Genomic DNA, 25,768 nt, shown 5'->3' with positions numbered 1-25,768 from the left:
GTGTTTCTCAGCCACTTGAGATTCACTTCTAAGAAATAACTTAATGTCAAGTTTTTTTTCCAACCACAGTTGAATAATATAATAAGGAAGACATGGATTTTGGAGTGGGCACATAGAATTCTCATGTATGACAGTGAGTACATGAGACTATTTATCCATCCTCTGGTAGATTAGAAGGAGCAAAAAGAAAAGCCAGATTTCTTCTTTTTATACTTTTAATTTATATCAGATCACCAATCTGAGGGTGTCATCCACACTCAAGGCTGTGTTTTTCTCCTCAGTTAATTCGGTCCTGTTCACAGATGTACCATATTACATAGTCCTCCATATTTTCATTCTTTACTTTATAAAACATTGCATAAAGTGTCTATCCATATTGATCATTACAAGGAAATTTTGGTTTAAAAAAAATCAAAGATAAGTCACAACAGCAAACTTTGATTAGTGTTTTCTCTATTCTCATCTCTTTGGGGCATATGTACCTACTTGTTAACAACTCTTTGCATTGGTCTTACATACAGCAATTCACTGATGTTAAATATACCCTTCCCTCCTTTATCCTTGCTCTATAGTTCTATAAACAAACAATTATACTTAACCAATGACATGCTTGTAGACCTGATCACGTTATTAACTCCATTGGAATATCTAATGACTTCTAAATCCTTCCTCTTGGAACACTTTTATTGGCATTGATGAAGAGATGAAGAACAAATGGAAACACTATTTTCTCCCGTTTCTAGTTAGCATTAATTGTTAACCAGACACAGCCTAAAATCACCTCAAAGAGTCTCATTGGAGTCATTGGCTTTCTGAGGTTGTTCAGACAAATTGTCATGGTTATTGGAGAGCATCACTCATTCCGTTCACATGGGGTTCTTTCTTTTATAAGGAAGCTAGCTTAGCATAAATGTATGAAAAGCTAACATTCCATATGCCTCCTTGGTTCCTATCTTCCAATTCCTGTCTGAATTCATGCCCCAAGTTTGTGCAATGACTGACTATAATATGGAATTGTAAGCCACATAAATATTTTCCTTCCATAATCTGCTTCAGAGTGTTCTATCTCAGAAAAAGAAATAGCACAAATATGCTTCTCAATATTATATAGTCCTTATTGATGAAATGCATGAAGATAGGGAGCTAATATCACAACTGAGAATAAAATGCACATAGTTATGTTTCTCTTCAGATCAAAAGTCTCTCAGGTGCTGTTAAGTCCATCATAATGGTGAGTTCCCTGTCAATTCTAGACGCTTCTCTCTTCTTCGTATGTAGTTAGCAGTTGTATGGTTCTAAAGAAAAAACAGAATTTAGAATAAAGAATCATTTTAGTCAGGCCTTTAGATGCTCAAAGATAGAATTATATTTCCAATCTGCAATAGCATTATAGCAATCTTGTATCATTTATGACAAGTAGCTGACAAGTGGTATTTATTGTCGAGAAAATCCACTTTGAAAAAGCATCATTATTTAAATAACAGCATTCATTTTGACAGCATTTTTCATAGAATTTTTCTGTTCAGGTGTAGAGTTAAAAGTTATATAACAATGTGTTTTGTAGAATTAGCAAACCTGGATTTTGCCATGGAATGATATTAATATTAACTAAGACAATTTCACTGATTGACTAAAACAAAAAAAAAAGGGAAGGATTTGTGGTGAGGAGAAGAGTAAGGAAACCAACCATTTATGGATATGGTTTGAGACAGGCAGGAAAAGGTTTTTTTGCCAGGCATTGGAAAGGTAGTCACCCTTGGAAAGTATCAGCTTCCTGAAAACTTATCATTTATAACTTATAATTTAGATACCCATCAACCTGTTTTGTGTTAGTCAGGCAAAACAAACTGTAGAAAGAAGAAGAAGAAGAAGAAGAAGAAGAAGAAGAAGAAGAAGAAGAAGAAGAAGAAGAAGAAGAAGAAGAAGAAGAAGAAGAAGAAGAAGAAGAAGAAGAAGAAGAAGAAAGAAGAAGAAGAAAGAAGAAAGAAGAAGAAGGAGAAAGAAGAAGAGCCTTTATACATATCAAGATACATACAGGCTTTTCTATCTTTAAAAGTGTGAGCAGATTCAACAGAAATTCCTTTCTAGTGCTCACAGTGCCAAGGGAATTCTTACCAAGAAAGAGATCTCCTGCTCAGCTGGACCATTCCTAACTCTAGATGCTGCATACTGAATTGAGTAATGGATTTTTGATGGAGAAATCAGACAGTGTGACTTTAGATATTTCCAGTAACTCAAATAGTTATCCCCCCATTTTTAGCACAGGACATTGCTTCAGGAACCACTATTTTTTTCTCTAAATATAAACAGAGGGGTGTGTTATAATACAAGTGCAGAATTCATCCCTTGTGGCCATGATCTGAGGGAATTGACTTATATATCACAGATTTCTCCATATTCTTTTTACTTTTCTTCCTGGTGCCCCTGGAGTTTAGGTTCTGATTCATAAGATCTCCCCATGTCTCTGATACCTTCTGTCATACTTTGCAATTCCCTTCTCTGAGAATAAAACTGTTAAATAACATGCTTATCACTTTTTCTTTTTAGAAATATCCATTTCGCTATCCGTCATGTATCTTTAGGGCTTTTATGAAAAGTTCCAAACTGTATTTTCTATTTTACAGAGTTACTATATGTGTATGTTTAAAGCTATACTCTTTAAGAATCCAATCTCACAACATTGTCTCTGTTTAAATGTTTCCCCTCATTGAGCCTGCTGTTTCTGTGTTACAGTGTCTGCTTTTCCTGGTCTTGCTTCATCAGTCTTGATATTGTTTGGTTGGGACTCCCTGATGAGAACTGAAAGTATCAACATTCACAGAGCTTACTTTGTGAATGCACATGCCTTTGTTACTCCACTGACTGCATCAGATAAACTTTAGTGGCACAAAAATTTCCTGCAAAGACGCAATTACTGAAAAATATATTTGTTTTCCTAATGACATATTAAATTATTTAAATTCCTTGTCTCATGAATCACTATCATTTCTTATTGATTTCAAAGCTACAAAAAATGGAATACCGAGTATTTTATATATATATATATATATATATGTATGTGTGTGTGTGTGTGTGTGTGTGTGTGTACACACACACACACACACACACACTATTGTGTAAGAAGCAGAACCCAAGACAATAACTGTTAATAGGAAAGAAATGGATATAGGAAAGTTTTCTATCAGAAAATGAGCATCAAGGAGTCTTCATCTTGATTGAGGCATGGACAGCTAGTCTGGATCTCTTTAAAGTAAAAGCTACTAGGGGCTTTTTATATCAAAACTGCTCAGAGTGGTAATTGTTTTTACAGAATAGTATTATTTTCTACTTATAAAGCATAAGTAGTCTGTAAATTGACCTGTTTTGGGTTAAAACATTTCTTTCATATACCCAATTATATACATCTGTATACAGAACTTCTTTGATATTCACTGAGTTTTAAACAATCCACAGCTTCACTTTGTAACTTGTATTGTTAAAATAAACACAAAGCAACACTGGTGGCAATTGTCTTTCTCTTTCTAAAAGTTGCACATTTCCTTATGCCTTTCTCATACTGTAGGTTGCTTCAGTGAAATGCCAGGGTCTAAGGGCTGCAGAAAGTACATACACGATTAGGAAAAAAGATTTGTGTCTACTTCTGATGTTCTGAATCCCTCTTTTTGAAGAAAAAAATTTATAAGTGCTAAGATTAATGTAGTTAATAATCTACCTATTCACCCCATAAAATGTGGTTCAATCATAAGAAGTGGCAATTAAGTATGATGTCTCAAAAGCCGAAAGATTTGTGTGTTTATATCTATGTCTGAGGTCAGAATAACCTGAAACTATCAGTGTTCATCATTAGTCATTCTTATACTTAAAAGCAGTTTAATCTTGAACTTGAACTCCTACTGCAGCATTATAATCTACATAATAGCATCATTTAAGACAGTTATGATTCTATAATGGAACTAAAGGTAAGTGTAAAAATATTTTATAGATTCTTCTTTTTTATTGAAAATAGATTTTTTTCATACAGTATATTCTGATTACAGTTTCCTGTCCCCAACTCCTCCCAGATTCTTGCTAGCATCCAGCCCATCCATTATCTTAATTTTTGCCCCAAATAAATACCATGTGTGTCTATTGTTTTATTTTTTTCTTATTATTACTGATTCCTAAAAATAAGCATTAAAGGTGACAAATTGAAATATACATGCTATGACATTAAACATTCAAATCAACAATAGTTAAAGATAACTTACGTTTGCACATCTCTCTGCAGTACATATTAAGCATAATACCTGTCTTCTCACTCAGCCATCTGTTAGATGAAGGTAGAATCAATATTGTTATTATAATTTTCAGATGAACCCACTAAAAATTTAAAATATAAATTATTTCTTAAAATATATTGGTCTGTTTAGGAAACACTGTACATTTTTGGTTAATTATTCAATCACTATTAGTTGTTTACATACTAATATAAATAGAAATAAGTTACATTTGTTTACCTGTTTCACAAAAGTAATCATTGTGTTAATTTATCTTCACAGAACCCAGTGCAATCACTCAGTGTTTATCATTTCCTGAGGAAATCAATTCATATCTGATTTTTAAAAAGTTCTCTCATACTCATTTTTCTCAAACCTTGTTATATTTAGCTATATTAACACTTTTAATTTATATTGCAGGTTCAATCATCATGGGATGCCCCCGCCCCATGGAAAAGAAACATCTTTGTGTTTTTCAGTTTTCTGTGTGAACACTATACTTGGGGAACTGTTCTCAGCTGATTGTACTCTGTCCAAATCATTACAGAGGTATCCTTGGAGGATCTTGTATCTGTTGGGGACAGTAATATGGAACACAATATGTTAACGTGCATTAATTTTTAAAGTTTCTTCTCTATAGTTAGCATGAGATAGGAAACTTCCATTTCCAAAACAAAGCATCCTATGTAGCTGCAGGTTATACTTTACCTGTAATATGACTTCATGAAACATTTAAGGGAAGTTTCTTTCCAGACTCTTAGGCAGGTGGGCAACTTAGAAGTTCTCATAGATGTTCCTACCATCAATTGTAGGAATCAGGATGCCACCTGACCAGACAATAGTGAGATTAAAATACTAGTGTGTGCTTTGCATCTCTATCACTACCCAATGTCTTCTTATAGGTTCTGTTGGTTTTCCAGTTCACATCACAGACAAAATGTGCCAATATATTTACTATAATGTTATTTTCGCAAGGTGGATTTGTGTGCTCATAGAACCAAGGCTGGCTGACCTTCTTATATAAACTGCCTCTATATGATAATGATTATGTGTGTTTTCAGTGAATGATTTGCAATGATAGATTTTGAGTTTCACTCTTGTAGTCCTATTTAGTCTCTGTTGACAGTATATCAATGCATTATCTCTACTTCTGCCTGTCTGCCAGTAGTCATTAGCTGTATTTTCCCCCAAGGTCATTATTCCACTGTGTGTTTTCATAGTCAGTCTTCTTATCGCCACTACCCATCATTGCCCAGTCAATTTAGATTCTACAATTCCACACAAAAAGTGACCAAGTAATATGTATATCAACCAAAAAATAGTAGTGCAAAAAGGAATGCTATTTACTGTTCTGCGCTATTCCAGTCCCGCAGGAACGCACACAGAACACAAGTCAAGACCTTTCGTGGTTACACTTTATTCATAATCGTGAGGTAAAACAAAGAAGGATAGAAACGTGTTGCTATATATACCCACAGGTGTGACGTGTTAATACTACTGGCGGTTCCACCCACAGTCTCAAATGTCCCAGGGGACTGACTAGTGACTTGGCAGGCATTTGCTCCGGCACATGCGCACAATGGAGCTTAGCGCCATCTAGTGACGGCACGTATAATCACGGCTTCCTACAATTTACTAAGACAATAATAGAATAATAACAACAGAAGTGTTGTTCTGAAACCCTGAGAAACCAAGTAATGATGAACATAAGCCATTCAACTTCTACTTCTTGCCCCATTTTCTCCCAAGGGCATCTGGACACTTCAGTTTTCAACTTCATCTTGAATGTTTCTAACATGTAGATAGGTAGATAATAGAATATCAGATAAGTTAGAGATGTATATATTTTAACATACATATATATATATATGTATTTATACAAAGATGTCACAATTGACATACATATATATAATATTCATATAATATAGTAAATATAATTTAATAAATTAGGTGTATAGAAACAGCAATGATTTTAATGTAGCGTTTCTTCCAAAATCAGAGGTGAAACATTAATCATCAAGGTAATAACGTTGTAAGTTAAGGTCTTAGGAGATGATTCTGTTTTTCTCACATAATTATAATAATACCCTCCTAAAGTTTGTTACAAGAAAGGATCTCTTGAAATTTTCTATCATGAAAGAACTTTACATCCACTTCTTTTATGCCTGTCTATTTGCACCACAAAATCATCCACAAAAATGCCTTCTCTAGGAATTATAAACAAACTTTTTCTTGCATTCTCTGGACACCAGTATAAGAAAATTATATTTATTTATATATAACACAGCCATGACAGTTTGTTATATCATAAATGGATATAGATATATTGATTTTCTATCTATCTATCTATCTATCTATCTATCTATCTATCTATCTATCTATCTATCTATCTATCTATCTTTCTATCTATCTATCTATCTATCTATCTATCTATCTATCTTCCTATCTATCTATCTATCTTCCTATCTATCTATCTATCTATCTATCTATCTATCTATCTATCTATCTATAATCTATCTATCTGTATAAAATATACATATATAGAGACAAATGGGTACACACACATAGGGTCATCCCACAGTAAGCATGTGTTTCTATCACTGTTTTTTTTAATCCATATATTAAGCCAATCCTAGATTGTGAGAGGCACAGAGGTTTTATTCTCACAAATAATTACAAATAAGAGACCCAAGAGTGCGAAAACACAGGGTTGTTCCTTCAAAAGGAGGGGTGAACAACCTGTTATCTTCCTAGAAGATGGGTGCAGGCTTGGTTAATAGCCTGCTGATTTTTGTTCTTTCTGGATGGTGAGACCATTCTACAGCATGCCCCACACGGTTATCAGAACCTTGTTTTTTTTTTTTTTTTTTTTTTTCAGACTTTCTATAGAGCCTATATTTAATGAAACTGTCACATGTACTATACAAAAGATTTTCAAAGTAGTCATGTCTTAAGATTTATTGTGCACACTAGACTTAGTTATTACGAAGAAAGTTTTCAACACTCTGTGCTGTGCTTGAATATGCCTACAATAAAATGCCTGGAGTCAGGCTCCAGAACTTTGAACTAACACTAGCTACTGAGTTATGCTGAACCAAAATACCTTCTTTTCTTCTTCAGATCATGACTCGGGTGGTCATTGTTGCAGGAACTCTTGCAATAGAGCAAAATATTCAGATGAAGGAAAAGTTACATCTCCCCTAAATGGGTCTTTTCTCTTGCAATTATTTCCCAAATAATACAATATAACAACAATTTAATAGGCATTTGCACTGTCTTCATGATAATATATCACCGGAGATCATTTAAGCTTATGTGAAGACAAGCGTAGATTATGTAACAATATTTAAGGCATCAATTACTAGCACTTACATAGATATTATATAACAAACTGTGTGTGTGTGTGTGTGTCTTTGTCTGTGTCTGTGTGGTCTGGAATTAATACCCCATGGATATTAAGGAATGACAAAAACTATCCAGTTTATTTGTTTTATATCATAAATATAGCAGAAACATAATGTTTTGTTTTCTCTGAGATTAATGTAAGCCTCACCATTCCTAGAATAGAATATGTGTGCTGCATTTTAAGAAGATGGCTAGTAACAAGCAAACATACCTCTGGATGCAATAGCTCTCACTGTGATGAACAAGTGGCTTATCACATAGCTTTGACAAGTAATGTATTTTGATAGAAAATACGAGTGAAATATTTTCTAAACAGGGCACCCAGAAATGAGGACCCACTTCTTATATTGATTGTGGTTTGCTTTCCACCCAAACAGAGTCTCTGTACTTCCTGCCTTGCAATAAACGGGTTTTATTATTGTTGGTTATACATATTCTCCCACTTTAAGAATTTGATTCTATGACTCAAATAACTGTGTCATTTTACCATTCTGGTGAACATATATTTCAAAGATAAATTTACTCCTGGGTAAAATCATATTTACCCTATTCATTTTGGATATACTGCTCCTTAAGATCTTTTCTTTCTTTTGACACCTTGGTCTATCAATTGAATGTGCTTCTGACAGCTTTGTCAGTTTGTGAACTAGACTATGAAGATTTCTGAAGGTTCAAAGACCAGGAAGTTGACAACTCAGCCTCCACTAAGGTCCCTGTCACTTCAGTTTGCCTGTGTCTTGACAAATGAGATCAAACTGTAAACCACAGGAAAACGCAAAAGGCTTGAATCAACGTTTGTAGTTTATTTCATAATTTCTTAATTTCTTACTGTCTGTTATGAAGGAGACAGAGAAAATATTAGTTCATGAATATATTCCATGCAATCTTAGAGGTAAAGTGAATAAACACACACACAAACAAATGCACAAACCTATGGGCATATATTTGGGCTTATGTTGTATTATATTTAGCAAATACTAGAACTCTACACAGCAAAACAAATGTCATGAAGGATTTACATCACAATTGACACTTTTCTGTTCCTCATTAGGAGAAAAACAGTCCTGATCATGACTGGTCATGATTACCTCATGTTCTTGCTTTCATACAGATGGGCAAAATGATATTATAATATTAGTAGAACCAAGAAAAAAAACTTTCAATTTTCAATGCAATGATATCACTATTTTTGAGTTTTCTCAAGTAAGGACTAGAAAATAAAGTGAAAGTCTAACCCTATGAGTCAAAATTGAGAAACACTTATGAAATTGGATGATAACTGTACTAACTGTATATTCTAATTATATTGTAACAGTTATAGCTAGAGATGTGACATTATATAAAAAATAATTGTTTTTAGAAACAGAAAACAGTGTCATTATTGTGTTTGTCTCACAAATACTGTGTGAGCTTTGCACCAGAAAAAGACAATAATTCCTAAATGTCCAATATTTCATGTGTAATTTAAAAGATCAATCATAATTTCTTTAATACTTTGAGCTGAAATTTTTCAATTAACAAAAGAGTAACAAAACTTTATTACCTGTATCAGTCTATCATCTAAGAACATCATTGTGGTATTAAAAATTAATAAATTCATTTAAAGTCAGTTATTTTTAGAAACACTTATAAATTTAGAAAATGAAGTATATTCATTAAAAAACATTTAATTCCATACAAACATGGTTTGAGTAATAATACATCTACAGTCAATTGCTGATTCAATTCTTGTTTACTGATTTAGCTATATGTATCTGCCTTTACTTGGATGTCTTCAAACACTTCACCTTTTCAACAAAGAGACAGGACTGAACTCCCTTCTTTAGTTTAGGACTTTTCTGTGGCTGATTTGTCTGAGAGAATATGTCAGGAATCAGGCTGTCATCATTTCCAGGCTCATGCTTGGCATGTGATCACAATCCCCACTTCTAATCTTTTTGGAACAATCTCTTCAAGCTCAGCCAAATGTTGAGAAGAGCCCCAAGCAGTATTTCAGAAATTCTCATTAGGAAAGAAGCTGATAACTAGGGCTGGCAACTTCAGTTCAGCTTCCACCAACATGAGTGAGAGGTTGAAGGCCTTTTCCCGCCCCAGCCAGCAAAATCATCTGAGACTGTGTGCAAGCTATCCAACTGAAGTCCTGCTGGAGTGGCGTATCTATGATCAAGTTCAGCATTGCTTTAAGACATTGTTATTGATGAGTGTGACCACACTACTGCAGAAAAACGGAAGATCATCCCAGTTACTTAGTACAACATAGAAATGTCCAACACTCTCCTTGCTTGTGATATTTGGTTATGCTTGCTGATTTTAAAGTATTTTATATATTATTATACATATTTATGAAGTTCAGAGTGATGATTCAGTTTGTGTATGTGATTCTCATAAATGGCTCACACTGTAGGGAACACAGTTCATCTTTCTTGTACAAACGAAAATATTAAGCAGGTATGCTGACCCACGTCTAACCTCAATGCTCTGAAATCAGATAGAGGAATCTCAAGGGCAAGTTGGTTGCTTGTCTCACTGAATTATTGAATTTTGAGTACAAGACAGTGAGATTGCCATAGGAAGATGGGGAACAACTGATGGAATGAATGTTACCATCCAGTTTTTCACAAGCATACAAATATGCATCTTTACTCTCCCAGAGTGCTCCTATACATGTCCTAACACACATAGTACTGTTGCTGCACACACATACCCATAAATAAATTAAACTTAATAAAATAATAAATATCAGTATAAAATGAGTGACAAAATCAGTATATGATTTCCCATTCCTTAAGCATTTATCATTTCTTTGTGTTAGGCACTTTTGAATTTTTTATTTCTACTTATGGTTAAATTTATGCATGTACAGAGAACTATAGTCACTGTGTTGTAGAATATTAGATCTTAGTCCACTTATATAATTATAATTGGGTACTTTTCATATGACTTTACATCACAGTTCTATGATTCATAACCTCTAGGGATGATGCTACACTAATTTGATTTTATATGTATCAAGTCATGTGAGAAAAATATGACTAATAATTTTATGAAACCCAATTGCATCCTATTCCATATAAGCTGTTACAAATGATACTGCATTCTTTTTACCACCAAACAATTCTGTGTATACATATCACATATTCTTTACTCATCTATGAGTAGAAGCCACAATTGGCTTTATAGCTAGTTTGCTCTGAATAGTTCTGGAATGAATATAGATTTCATATGTCTCTTTGATCGATTTATTTCACTTGATTTGAATATGTGTGCAGTGTGGGAATCCTGGACCATTTGGTGCTTCTAATTTTAGATTGAAAAAGAAACTTCTCATTGTTTTTAGTAATGGCTACACTAACATCTTTTTATGGATAACTCTTCTCTAGAGATATATCCCAGAACCTTAGTTTTATAATCTATATTGTATTGTGCCCATAGTATGGTGTAGTATAGTGCACCTATACAGTTCTGCTCTATTTGATACAAATGCTTACCAGTGTCTCACTGTTCCAAGATGATGTTTTTCTGGGATCTCTATGTCACATAGGTTCTAGCTCTCTTAAGTATGGCAGTATTTTTTTTTTCCTAGTAGCTGTGAGTGGGTGCTTCTGGTTGAAAGTTTTTACTTATGCCAATTTCTATAGGTCACATCGGCTAGGCTCTCTCCTTCTATGTCCTTCTTATTACAGTGGAACTAGTTTAGAGTACTCAGGTTCTAGCAACAGTGAGGATAGGGACTTGGTAGTTGAGGAAGATTTAGTGCTATGTTCTTGACACTGTAAATTGAAAGCTTGCCTGTCTGTGCTTCTGGTCAAGGATGGTCTCCATGCTATGAATAGAGAGCCTGTTAGTGTTCCAAGTCCCCATGTGTATATACAGGGGTGCTTAGGGTACTAAGCTACTCAGTGAGGATTGTCTGTTGTTATCCCAGGTAATGGCTGGGTGAGGATGAATACTTTTTTTTTTTTTTAAAGATTTATTTATTTATTATATGTAAGTACACTGTAGCTGTCTTCAGACAGTCCAGAAGAGGGCGCCAGATCTCGTTACGGATGGTTGTGAGCCACCATGTGGTTGCTGGGAGTTGAACTCTGAACCTTCGGAAGAGCAGTCGGGTGCTCTTACCCACTGAGCCATCTCACCAGCCCGGATGAATACTTTTTATGTTCCTCGGTGTTACTAATATTTCCTCCTGAGATCTTGACAGGTACACGAGGCCATGTAAATTCACACGTGTCTTAGGGTGGCAGATATCCTAGCTTCTCTATAGGACAGAATCCTGTGATCAAAGGAGCCCATATGTTTCATTGCAATATTGATTGCATAAACAACTAAGAAACTTTCCTGGTTGTTTTTCAGATCTATTTGAGGGTGAGTTAGGCCCACAAGCTTTGCGGTGAGGCAAGTCTGGCTGAACAACTGGCTTCTTTATTGGACCTTATATTGAATGGAGCTTCAAGGTGGTGCTACGTATGACACTCTCAGAGCTTCCAAGCTGTAGCATTCTTCTGCAATAAACATAACAGGCATCTAGGATGATAGTTAAGATTATCCATGGGCCGCTTATCCACACTGAACAAATCCTTTCTGAGTGTGAAGAAAAGCTACCCCATGTTCTGCCTTAGCATCTGTCTCAGGGTAGAGCCTGCTGATTTTTCCTTGTTTTGATTTATTTCTGTGGAGGTGCTGGCCAGACATTTTTGTTGAATTCCTCTTGAATATTCTTTTAGTCTCTGTTTGTTGTAAGTATAATGAAGCATATTTGATATGCTTTGAACGTAATTTACATAGTTACATTTGTTCATTAGTGAGACAAAGATGTTAGGCCTTTGCCAGAATATGGATATTATCAATAGTTTCTAGCAGCAGCTATATTATATGCCATCAGTTATCAGTTACAATGCATCAGTGTAGTAAAAGTAGTGGGCTGTCTTGGGAAAATGTGAGCTTTCATATTTTTATTCTAATCACCAAATGGTGTAATTTCCAACTGAAGATGTTCTTTTCCCTAAGTAAAGTTTTTGAATATTTGCCACTAATAAGTTATGCTGAAAAGCTTTTATTATTTCTCATCTGATAAAATGCAAATTATAGAAGAGAGAGAGAGAGAAAAAATTGAGAAGACAGACTATAATAGTGACAGAAATATATATATGTGTGTGTGTGTGTATACATATATACTTATAAATAAAGTTATTTTATTTATATATAGTCCTGAATGACAATGCTTTTGATGGATCATTACAAAAATATACATACATAGTGAATGGAAACTGTTGCTATACATGCACGTCTAATGAATGTGTGCAGATAATAAAATTTTATGTTAAAAAATTTTAGGCCAACGACTATGTTGAACAAGTTGGAACTTCCAGGAAGTTAGAAGGAAGAGTGTTCTGGATATAAATTCACCGTGAGAAAGATTGAGCTACAGAAAATAATTATTCTGTATAAAATTAATCTATCTTAGAGTTTATTATGTATACTGAGGGTTGTATGACTGGTAGAATGGCTCAGCAGGATAAGGCTTTGGCAACTTGAATATAATCCCTTGAATCCACATGTTAGAAGGAAGGATCTGATCCCTACAAGTTGTTTTATGAGCTCCTAAGTATGCCATGGCACATGTCTATACAGACACAAAGACACACACACACACACACACACAGACACAAACATAATACAGGTAAAAAAATTTAAATCCTATGTGTTGGTGATAGGTGTAGCTTTATTGGAATACTAAGATGTGAAACATTATAAAATTCCTTGTTTCTATTTTAGTAAATACTTTATTTATATTTCAAATGTTATCCCCTTTCCTGGTTTCCCCTTCAAAAACTCCCTATTTCCTCCTCCCTTCTCCTACTCACCAACCCACCCACTTCTGCTTCCTAACCCTGGCTTTCCTTTATACTGGGACATACAGCCTTCACAAGACCAAGGGCCTCACCTCCTATTGATGACTGACTAGGCCATCTTCTGCTACATATGAAGCTGGAGCCGTGAGTCCCACCATGTGTACTCTTTGGATGTTGGTTTAGTACCTGAGAGCTACTGGTTAGTTCATATTGTTGTTCCTCCTATGGGACTGCAAACCCCTTCAGCTCCTTGGTACTTTCTCTAGCTCCTCCATTGGGTTCCCTGTGCTTGTTCAAAGGATAGCTGTGAGCTTCCACTTCTGTATCTGTGAGTCACTGGCAGAGCATCTCAGGAGACACCCATATCAGGATCCTGCCAGCAAGCACTTGTTGGAATCCACAATTGAGTCTGGGTTTTGGTGGTTGTATATTTAAAGGACATCTATACTTGTTGCAAACAAACAGCCTATAAAGATTCCTATCCAAGAGCTTATTGTGCCAACAGAACTGTAGAGGATACACAATTGTCCTCAATATCCTTATTTTGAAGCACAGTGACTTTTATTTTAACTTGGAGGATACATATTATATATGTTTACAAATAATGTGCCTTTATCACACTTACAATGTGTTTGTATTTAGTATTTGAGTTCATAACTTATATAATGTGTTTTGATCACATCTACCCTTCTTCTTCATTCCTCCTCCTCTCATATTCTCACCACCATTTCTCTTCCCTGACTTCTTTGCTTCCTTTTATAAACCCACTGAATCTAATTAAAGTTGCCTCAAAGGAGCAAAGTGCAGAGTCATTCACTGGAGCAGGGGCCACCTACTACAAATTGTGAATTTGCTCATCATTTGAATGCCTTTTTTTTTTTTTTAAGTTTTACCATTTTGCTTCTATCTCTTTCTGTTTTCCATTACAAAAGTGTGGACCTAGATAATAATCTTTGCTTTTCTTTTCGCTTGCTTTTAAAGTTCATTTTTTTTTAAAGCAGTGGAAAATAAATGAAAGCCCCATTTTCCTTGTGCAGCTGGGATTTTGCACAGTGTATATTACTGACTGCATCTGTGCAGAAAGACCAGCATACGGCTGGGAGGGGCACCATTTAATTTAGTTCATACGCATGAAGTAAATGAAGAGTTGACTATATTTTAAATCCTGCCAAAGCTAAACAACCACATAACTCTGAGCAGGATCCAGAAACTTTCAAAATCAGTCTCGTGTTCTTTCTAGTAAATTGTACCATCTTTGAGGGCTCTTTACTTGCACACTATAAGCAGTCTATCTTCTGAATTTGAAAACACATATTATGTCAATTTACTTTTTTAAATGTTTACATTAGAGGTATTTCCGATTTTTTGTTACTATCTTTTAAATTTTATCTTTTTTGTGTGTGTGTGTGTGTGTTTTCCCAGGTGTTTTAAATATGGTATTTTAGAGGAAATAGAAATTATGGCAGTTATCAAAATTAAAAATGACACAACTGTATATGGAAATAAATGAATATCCTATGAGTAAGGAAACATTGTATGTATGAGAGAGAGAGAGATATCTTAGGTGTTGCGGTTTGTCTTGTGTCAAGCCTGTGAAGATGAAAAGATGTTTTTAAGAGTTGATTCTGACAGATGAAGCACTGGAAGGACTTACAAAGTTATTTTTCAGAGCAAGGGCACTTCAAGATTAAAACCAGGTACCAGTGAAAGAAATTAATATTTTTTTATATTTTATTATAAAGCCATTGGAAATATTCTCTATCTGCTGTGAAGCTAATATTCACCCAATTTTTTTCAGATGCTCATTGAACTTTTAATTCTCTCCTCTATGCTAATAAATGTCCACTAATGAGATTCACGCCCCTGAAAGCTTAGCTCTGTGTTCTATATGGTTTTGAAAAAAATTAAAGAAAAATATAAATATGCTTTTTGGTATAAAAATTGTTCTTTTTGAAATTATATAGGAAACGACAGATATGAACTCCTAAGTATTATTGGTAGAAAGAAGACAATGGAAATTCAATACTACCAGGAAATACCATTTTCAAAAACTGCCCAATGTGGGTATGGAACATGGCAGATTATTTAAGCTCATTGTTTGCTTAAACATTCTGCAATAACACAGCTATGAGAATTACAGAGATTTCTTCATTGTCACTTTGCTGACAGTCGTATGTACTGAAGTTATTTAAGTGAATAGTTCATTTATTCTATTCAACTAAAAATGATTGGCTTGGAAGAAGTAAATAAGCAACCCAAATACCATTAAAAATTAATATTAATAAATCCAACAACAACAACAACAAACAAAAAAAGAATAAATAGCTGGGCAGTGCTGCTGCTTGCCTGTAATCCCAGCACTTGGGAGGCAGAGGCAGGCAGATTTCTCAGTTTGAGGTCAGCCTGGTCTACAAAGTGAGTTCCAGGACAGCCAGGGCTACAGAGAGAAACCTTGTCTCAGGAACAAAACAAAACAAAACAACAAACAAACAAACGAAAATCTACAACAAAATTCCAACAGGGATGTATAGTAACCCTAGATTTTTAAAGACCATTGCATTGTTGGTCTTTTCTTTTCTTTTCTTTCTTTTCTCTCTTCTCTTCTCTTCTCTTCTCTTCTCTTCTCTTCTCTTCTCTTCTCTTCTCTTCTCTTCTCTTCTCTTCTCTTCTCTTCTCTTCTCTTCTCTTCTCTTCACCTCCCCTCCCCTCCTTTCCTTTTTAAAACTTCCTGCTGAACATTCTAGCCAATGTAGAACAGGTACAAGATGGGGCAAAAAAAACATCAGATGAATTGCTAGTCATACTATAAGAGAGAACTAAGTTTTTATCTCCAGCAAAATGGTATAAACAAGTTGTATAGACTTGTGTCTGTAACCTAGGGTGGCCCTGGAAAGGTGGAAGTATCAGTATACACCCTGAGGTCTCTGTCCAGCCAGGCAGATGGGTGAGCTTCAGGTTGAAGGACAAATTCTTTCTCAAACAGTAACATGGATAATGATGATGATGGAGAGAAACACCAAGCATCTACTTCTATCACAGTATGTGTACATGCACCTCAACACATATACATGGACACATGCATATTGTCATACATTATTCTGTACATACACATATCACATATATGACTAAAATTGATTTTACAACCTTAGAAATTGAAAATTTTACACAATATTTTTTAAATAGAAATGAAAATTTGTCTGTAAATTTCCAATTCTTACTGATTTTCCAAATAATAAGTAATTATAATCCACAATTTTGAAGGATAACATAAGAAATGATCCAAGTACATTATATTATACTCTACTCTGACTTTTATGGTTCACACAAAGAACTTTTGAAATTTAAAGAATATAAAAGAAGTATGAAAATGTATCCTGGTTTTGTGTCATTTCTCATACGAAGGTATAATCAAGCCCTGCTTTTATAGACTCTTTCAATAAAAAGAAGATAATTTTCAGTTTTTTTTTCACTGAGTCATTGTAATGGAAGATAAATGTTTTCCTAGCTCACTAGGATGTTCTTGGCCAATTACAAAAGGACACCGGAGCTGAGAATGTGCAGTAATGAATGCACATTCATATAGGCACGGGGAGAAGGGAGGAAAACACTGGTTATCTAGAAGTAATGAATCATTTTGCCAATAAAAATTGAGCTGGGTGATTATAAGCAACCTCTTTAAGTTCACACAACTGAACAAATAACAGGTCCTTTATTGACCTCGGTTCTTCTTTCCAGGTTGAGCATTTTATGTCTTGAATAAAGTTTTACTAAGATCTACATAAAGAAGTGAAGCTTGAATATTTTTTCAAGGCTTTCATTCTCTAATCAATCCCTGAAAGCACTGTACTTATCTTGAAAAAGCTCTCCACTGTTCCCTCTGCCCTAGTCCCATTACCCCATCCTGGGAATTGCATTATTTGATAATTCTGTCTTAGTCAATGTCCTATGGCTGTGAAGAGACACCAAGGCCATGGCAATTCTTATTAAGGACAGCGTTTAATTTGGGCTTGCTTACAATTCAGAGGCTTAGCCCATTATATAAAGGTGAGAAACATCGTGGCACGCAGGCAGCCATAGTTCTGGAGAGGTAACTGTGAGGTTTACATCCACATCAACAGATGAAAGTAAGAGAAAGTGCTATTGGGTGTAGCTTGGGCCCTTGAAACTTCAAACTCCACCCCTTCCTCCAAAAAGCTCATATCTTCTAAAACCTATAAATTAGTCTCACTCCATAATGACAAACAATTCAAATATGTGAGTCAATGGGGGCATATTTCTATTCAAACCACCATATTCCACTGTCTGGATCTTGCAGGTTTGTAGCTACATCTGTCTAATTTCAAAAGGCCCTGTCCACAGTCTGTCCTAGCCTGAAAACTGTTTAAAAGACTGGCTGGAATAGGAGGTCACTTGGGAGCAGGTGTGGAACCCAGTATAGTGGAAAAGCTGTGGTTTGAATGAAGGTGACCCTAGTAAGTAGTCCTAGTAATGGTGGACATGGAGTTTGACTTGGCCATCTTTTGTAGCCCGCAAGGATTCCAGCAGGTAGGACTAGTTTGGATTTAATTGATTTGTTGGCCAAGGAAGTCCTGTGGAGATTTGTCAATAACCCAGGCTGAAACTAGCACAGAGGATCATTTTCTAAAAACCGACAGCAGGGCCCCAGTGCTGAGAACAACCACAGAGCTCATTGATCAATAAAAGGTCAAGCTTTTGCCTATTTGGAAACCTCAACCGTAGATTCTAGTCTCGTAGGTGTGGGATGGTACGCTACAGGCTACCAAAAGAGAAGCATGGACCTCAACATGGCTACACACCCTTGTTGTATAATCCATCGCGGCAGCAAGATGTGCTGGAGAAGATGTGCTGCTGCAATGGTCACACAGAACTTGAGGGAGTGGCCAAGAAATATCTCATTTAATTTGAGACCCCTACCACAAGAGGGAGCCATGTCCTGGATACCTAGGGACTGGAGGCTGGGTAGCTCAGATCCAAACACAAACAGCCAAAATCCAAACAAACTAAACCAAACCAAAAACAAAAAACAGAAGAATCAACAAAAAGATTCCTAATGATATTCTGCTACACTCATACAATGGGGCCATGCCCATTTGTAATCAGAAAAGCTTCTTCCTACAGCAGAAGGGAGTGAGCACAGAGACTCACAGCTTGATATCATATTGTGAGAAAGTCTAAACTGGATGTATCTGTGAGTTTCCTCCTCTCAGAGCTCAGGAAACCTTGCAGAAGAGAGGGGGAGAAGATTGTAGAAATCCTAAGGCACGGAGGACACCATGAGAACATGCTCCTCACTGTCTTTCTTCCACTTACCATTGTGGATTTTTTGTTTGTTTGTTTGTTTGTTTGTTTGTTTTGTTGTTGTTTTTTGGGGTGTGGGGGGGGTTGGGGGGAAGGAAGACAGGGTTTCTCTGTATAGCCCTGGCTGTCCTGGAAGTCGGCCTTGACCTCGGAAATCTGCCTGCCTCTGCTTCCCGAGTGCTGGGATTAAAGGCGTGTGGCACCACACCCGGCCCCTTGAGGATTTTTAAAAAAAGATTTATTTATTATTATACTTAAGTACACTGTAGCTGTCTTCAGATGCTCCAGAAGAGGGTGCCAAATCTCATTACGGGATTACAGGTGGTTATGAGCCACCATGTGGTTGCTAGGATTTGAACTCGGGACCTTCGGAAAAGCAGTCAGTGCTCTTACCCACTGAGCCATCTCGCCAGCCTGCATTGAGGATTTTTTAATCCCTTTTATTTCCTTTAGCACTGAATTTGAATCTAGTACCTTTCCTGATGCTCCTTTTCTCCCCAAACTATACAGTTTGTGTTTTTCATGCTCAGCTTATTACTTTTTTATTGCAGATCTGAGTGTGCATAGCCACTAAAAACCAAGCAACACAGTAAATATTCAGCTGTCTTCTCCCTCAGAGCTGTTAATATATCACTCTTCAATTTAGCCTCAGGCAGAGTTTTTGGACAGTGGGAGAAAGCTGCCAGATTCTTCACCAAAATATTATAAGAATGGTTTATAGGACACATGCTAATATGCTTCTTCTCAGAAACCTCTTGAACTAGGACTCCAGAGCTCAATTCCTCCTCAGTACCGCTGTCTTCCATGCTTCCAATTCTGTGCTCCTGCTACCAGCATTCAACTGTTTGCTTAATATTAAGTCCCAAAGTCTACATTACTCTAAAAAATACCATAGTCAGGCTAGTCACAGTGTATTAGTCAAGATTCTCTAAAGAAACAGAATATATAGGTGATCATGTCTTTGGGGTACATTCTTTAAGTATCTCAAAATTAATTTTGATTTTTGTGGAGAAATAATCCAATTTCTTCATGGTAGTCTGGTTTGTTGAACCCTACTAACAATATTATTCTTTTCTTATCCTTTTGTTTTCAGGGCATTAGTGACCCTTAAACATATTAGAAGCCCAAAGTGACCTGGGCAAAATCTGAGCTTCAGTTTAAATGAAGTCTTTGTCATAGCTACTGAGAGTAGTGTCCCCTCTTTGGAACCAATGCTTCTAGGCCAGAAGAACTTAAGGTCATGGATAAAGAAAGGAATTTTTTTTATCTAGTGGTCCACGTAGAGGTGAGTAAAATTATTTCCCTTTCTACCCTTTGATTCCTGGACTCATGGATACTGGCTATGGAAGAAAACCTAACATATATTGTACTTTGACTCAAACCATATACTGCCTTCTGAAAAACCCTCTTCCAGCCCTCTAGGCTGCTACTACCTAATAGGTTCTGTAATTTGTCTTCAAATTTCATCTCATCTTTCTATCAGGCCAGATACTTCAGAATAGTGGGGAACATGGTGAGACCAGTGGATTTCTTGATTTTTGAGCCCACGATTATACTTCCCTGGTTATGAATTGAGTTCCCTGGCCAGAAGTAATACTATTATCGTGCAGAACCATGTACAAAAAACGTATTCTTAACCTTAGAAGGGATATCCACTGAACTCCAAAGATTTTTGCTGATGTAGAGGGCTCTTCAATTTGGTTAGAGTTATTTCCTTTTATTCTGATATACACAAGTGTTACCAATGAGTTCAATGTGGTTCCTTCCTCCTGCTCACTCAGTTCTACCAGTACAATATCATCAGTATAGTGCAACAATGTGATATTTTATGGAAGGAAAATATGATGATTATCCCATCTAAGTTATGATACAGTGCTGGAGGATTATTTAATGTTATATTACTGTGAAGAGACACCATGACCATGGCAACTATTATAAATGAAAGCATTTAATTACGGTCTACTTACCACTCAGAGGGTTTGTTCATTACATATTGGCAGAAAACATGGAAGTACACAGTCAAGTATGATGCTTGAGAGGTAGCTGAGAATTCTACATCCAAATTGCCAGGCAACAGGAAGAATGAATTCCATTGTACCGTTCTTGGGCCCATAATACCTCAACCACCACCCCTAGTGACATATATTCTCCTTCTAATCTATGTCAAGCAGAACTCCCTAGTGACCAAGCATTGAAATCTATGAGCCTATGAGAGCATCCCAGATCAAATCCGCACACAAACTGTTCTACATGAATGGTTATCTTCTGTAAACAGATTTGACAACCATGTTTTGGTTCTCAGATAGTAATTAGGATTTAGTGCCAGTGAGAAGAAAGTTGGAACTGGTTAATGAATGGCTTCAAACTGACCTTCAGTTGAAAGAAACCTTAGCAACTCTCTGGATGTCTCGGTAATGAAGTTTGCTTGACACAAGACCAAATCCTTGTGCTAAAGTTCATACCCCTTTTTGTATGCTACACTCTAGGTCACAAGATGAATACTGCGAGAAACATGTAACACCGTTTTAGAGCTTTCTGACAAAAAGGCAAGGCCTTGAAGGGAACCTGATAGAGCAAAATAGCACCACATCTCTGTCTATCATCACTTGTATAAAGTCAGTGAACTTCTTTTGTATATTTTTATAAGTTGTACAGGCAATTTTTGTGTCAACTTGACACAAGCTGGAGTTATCACAGAGAAAGGAGCTTCAGTTGGGGAAATGCCTCCATGAGATCCAGCTGTAAGGCATTTTCTCAATTAGTGATCAAGTGGGGAGGTCCCCTTGTGGGTGGTGCCATCTCTGGGCTGGCAGTCTTGGGTTCTATAAGAGAGCAGGCTGAGCAAGCCAGGGGAAGCAAGCCAGTAAAGAACATCCCTCCATGTCCTCTGCATCAACTCCTGCTTCCTGTCCTGCTTGAGTTCCAGTCATGACTTCCTTGGTGATGAACAGCAATGTGGAAGTGTAAGTGTAAGTTGAATAAACCCTTTCCTCCCCAACTTGATTTTTGGTCATGAATTTTGTGCAGAAATAGAAACCCTGACTAAGACATAAGTCTTTAAAAGATTTTAGAATTTTCTAATACTTTTCTTAATTCCATTATATTTTGGATTCCTTCAGTCTCTCTGAAGATTCAGTAAAACAGAGGGAAATCAAGTTTTCCTAATATTCTTCTGTAGCTCAGGCCTTTAAAAACTCACAACACATATAAGCAATAAAGACACCTTGGCCAGAAGTTCATCTTGCCCTTGCATGGAGCCCAGAACAATAGCTTTGATTTTTGTAAATTCATGTAAAAACATGCCTTACTTATACTTCTTCAAACACATTTCTGGTTTTCCATTAGCTGTAGGAATCCAAGTTTTTAATTCACACAGGTTCTCAAAGGAATTGTGCCTTGAAGCCTCATTGAAAGAGTTCCAGATGGTCCGCTTTAACCTCAGCTGAACTCTCCAGCAGTAGTGTTTACTCAGTCACAATTTAGTCAAGACTAAATACTTTACAGAAACCACTACAATCTAACTTCTTACACACTAGCCCCTATATCTTCAACCACAGTCAAATAGAAGTCTGTAAGTAACAAATTCTTCAACTTTCTTCATGGAACAGAGAAGAATCAAGGAATAAAATATGACCAAAGTGTTGGTATTAAATGTATTCAAAGTACTTAAACTTCTTAAATCTTTTGATGTTATTTACTTGAGAGGAATATGTATAATTAAATAAAAAAAATTACATGGGATGACAGGTTTAAAGTTCTTGGCTTACATAGCTCTCAAACACTTTGATTACTTTTACAATGCACTTAGTTTCAATATATTTTCTTTACTGCCCTGTAATTCCAAATGTTCTTTGATATAGCAGCTTCGTATTCACAGTCTTGCAGTAATTTTAACTGGGACTATTAATCATACTCACGGAAAACACTGGTTGAAGAAAGCAGGAGACCAAAATATCTCACCTTCAGTCTTCTCTTATGGATTTTCTTCTTTTACTACATAGACTTGTCATTGCTTCAGAGAGTATTCCCTGTGGGAAGGCAAACTGTAAACCCTCTTCTGTAAATCCTCCTCTTTCTTCTTCCTAAATGCTGCTTCTTCATGTTTCCCATCACTCACACAACTCCTCCTCCACACTGTTGCAATTTTACACTGATCACTAATAGGATTGTATCAAGATTGAAACGATGGCAATTATTAAAGGAGATATGTCATTTTAAAAGTATAAACCATTATCCACTTCTGATTTTTCATGATTTTAGCAAAGATCGAATACCCGAAATACAGTCACTTTCCATCTCCTGGTAACACAGATCTTTTGCTTTTGTTTATAGTTACCTAGATAGATGAATAGGAATGGGATGAAAGAGTACAGATGTGAAAAAATATGTTGACATTGCATCATTTTCAACTCTGAGAATCCATCATAAGGAGGTGGTGAGTGAAATAGGCAACAGCAAACCACAAAAGTAGAACAAGAAAGCCAACAAATAAATAAAAGCCACCTTTTCAGTGTTGCCTTTGTCCCTTACACTATTCAATAAAGGTCAAATAAAAACTTTGAATTACAAATTAAAAAAAATGCATGCACATATGAATTCATGCCTTCACCCATAAATATTTAGAATCAAAAAGGATTTTTAGAGTGTTAAGATATGGTCGTAGGACACTCAGTTTTTTACTGTCAGTCATATACTGCTATATCCATATAGTTAATGAGATAGAAAAGTACCACATTTTAAAAATTTATTTATTGGTAAATAGTAGACAATTTCTTAATGAATAAAGTTATATTGTTTGCTGGTTTTGAAAATTTCTGGGAATTATATCTTGTTTTATATAATTTAATGAGTTATGATCAGAGAAATTCATAAATTTGAAATATAATTTATGTGGTAGCTAAAACATTAAAAACTTTTCAAATAGCATGTTTGTTTCATGTAGTCTTGGGTGTAAATATTTAGACATATAACTAAAATTGTAACTTTAAAAATTAAATTTATAATAATTCTTAATAAGATATTTGATTTTTTTAATGAAAATTAATAAGCACATACATTATCTCTTGTTCTTTTCTGTACTTACACATATAGGATTAAAAAGCAAAAGAAGGACCAGAGAAAACTTAGCTTAGTGAAGAATTACAATATACAAGTTTCATTGCTCTGTGTGTGTCTGTGTGTGTGTGTGTGTGTGTGTGTGTGTGTGTTTGTTTGTTTGTTTTGTTTTGATAAAAGTGCTATAACAAAACCAATGAAGATGGGACAAAGGAGCTTCAAAAACATTTAGATACTCACGGACTAGGACTATCAGTGTGCCAGGAATTGCATGTAGCACAACATGAAATAACTTTTTTAAATTAATTGCCTAACAGTTTTAGTAAAACATACAGAATACAGTTAACTACATTGGATTTATAGGAGTTCCACAGCTGTGATTCATCTACAGAATACTTTATTTCCTGGTTAAGAGGTTAAGGACCCCTATCTGTTAAATACTAACTCCCCATTCCACTCTCTGCATTATCCTTCATCACCTCTTAGCAATTTGGCTCTACTTCCCTCTTCATAAGTTTCACCAAAGACTCCATTGGAATGGAATGGCAGATGATTTGTCTGTTTATGAGTAGCCTTCTTTTCTAGTGCAATGTCATTTTTTATGTTATAAGCTCCTCTGATTTTAGGAGTGAAATATTCCATGGTGTTTGTTTGCACATCCATTCTTTTATGCATTCTGCAATTTTGGCTCCTACAAGCAGTTATGGACTTACAGAGCTTGGTAATTATCTATTTGGTTTGCTGCATTTTGCTATGTATTCCAAAACGGCTTCTTTTGTTACATATTTTTAGTGACATGTGGTAGATTGTTGGACGTATCCTTAGTCCAACCTTCTATTTTCATCTGTTTCTGTATGGTAGGTGTGTCTTAGTAACTGGCACTATGAAATTAGAGGATATTTGGAAATAGCATCCAAATTGTGGACAAGATAGGAAAACTGGAGCAACAAATCAATGTCAGTCACACCAACATTGTCGTTTTCATGACTCAATTATAATTCTAATATTTCTTAATTTATTATCAGCTATAAAATTAATTCTTAACTAATGCATTTTTTTCAATAAGTATTATGTTCCCTGGGGTTGAAAGACCACTGTAGTGGGGAGGCATGCCAGAAAGAAGGGAATATAGAAGGTCCAAATTTATAAGAGTAATTTTTAATGCTAAATAGATTTTCACATTACATACTCATGCATGATATTAGAGAAGAGAAAAACACACTTTAGCGTTATATTTGAGGGAAGAATTTTTTTATACTTTTGAGCTTATAATATAATTACATAATTCCTCTTTTCCATTTCAAATTCATGATTTCTTTTTTCATTAATTTTTTTATTACATCCATATATATGCATACATATATTCTAAATACAATCTACTTGGTTTGTATAGGGTTATTTGCATGTATGATTTCAGGGAGGACCATTTGATATTGGATAACCAATTGGTGACCACCTTCCTGGAAAGGATTATTTCTTCCACTCTCAGCATTTCTTAGTTGGCTGTAAGTCCTTTTTAGGTGACATCTTATGGGCTTTCCTAAGTCTACTTGGGCATGTCTTTTGTTGTCCTGTTCAGATCATGTTTTGGCTGACATGTTGGTGAGACTTCATCCATGCTATTAGGAGATACATTCCCACAGCAAATTTCCTGATCTTAGGGCTTTTTAATAATCTTTCTTCTCCCACTTTCACAATATACCCTGAGATTTCAGTGATGGGGTGTTTTTGTATATGTATTCATTGGGACTGGACTCCATAACTTCTGATTGATTGATTGTAGTTTTATAGAATGGTCTCTGTTACAAAGAAACGTTATTTAGGTTGGGCTTTTATGCACATTTGTGTGCTCAGATTCTGAGACATTCCTACTAGTTGACG

At 35.6% G+C, this 25,768-nt stretch overlaps 1 long non-coding RNA gene across 2 annotated transcripts; it reads right to left on the bottom strand.

Moving 5' to 3' along the window:
• Window positions 1-337: 337 nt before the first annotated feature.
• LOC110311995 (uncharacterized) lies at window positions 338-20,858 on the bottom strand. 2 transcript variants are annotated; one of them, XR_002380015.2, is made up of 3 exons: window positions 20,800-20,858; window positions 4,248-4,306; window positions 338-1,295 (listed from the first exon to the last, which is right to left on the bottom strand). It is a non-coding gene; the product is annotated as an uncharacterized LOC110311995 (long non-coding RNA). The 2 variants fall into 2 exon arrangements; XR_015045768.1 differs by lacking the exon at window positions 20,800-20,858 and adding an exon at window positions 4,965-5,070.
• Window positions 20,859-25,768: the final 4,910 nt, after the last annotated feature.

Source organism: Mus caroli, unplaced genomic scaffold, assembly GCF_978045245.1.
Source record: "Mus caroli unplaced genomic scaffold, Mus_caroli_1 scaffold_17, whole genome shotgun sequence".
Lineage (NCBI taxonomy): Eukaryota > Metazoa > Chordata > Mammalia > Rodentia > Muridae > Mus > Mus caroli.
The sequence above is the reverse complement of the archived record's forward strand: the minus strand, read 5'-3'. Positions and strand labels throughout refer to the sequence as shown.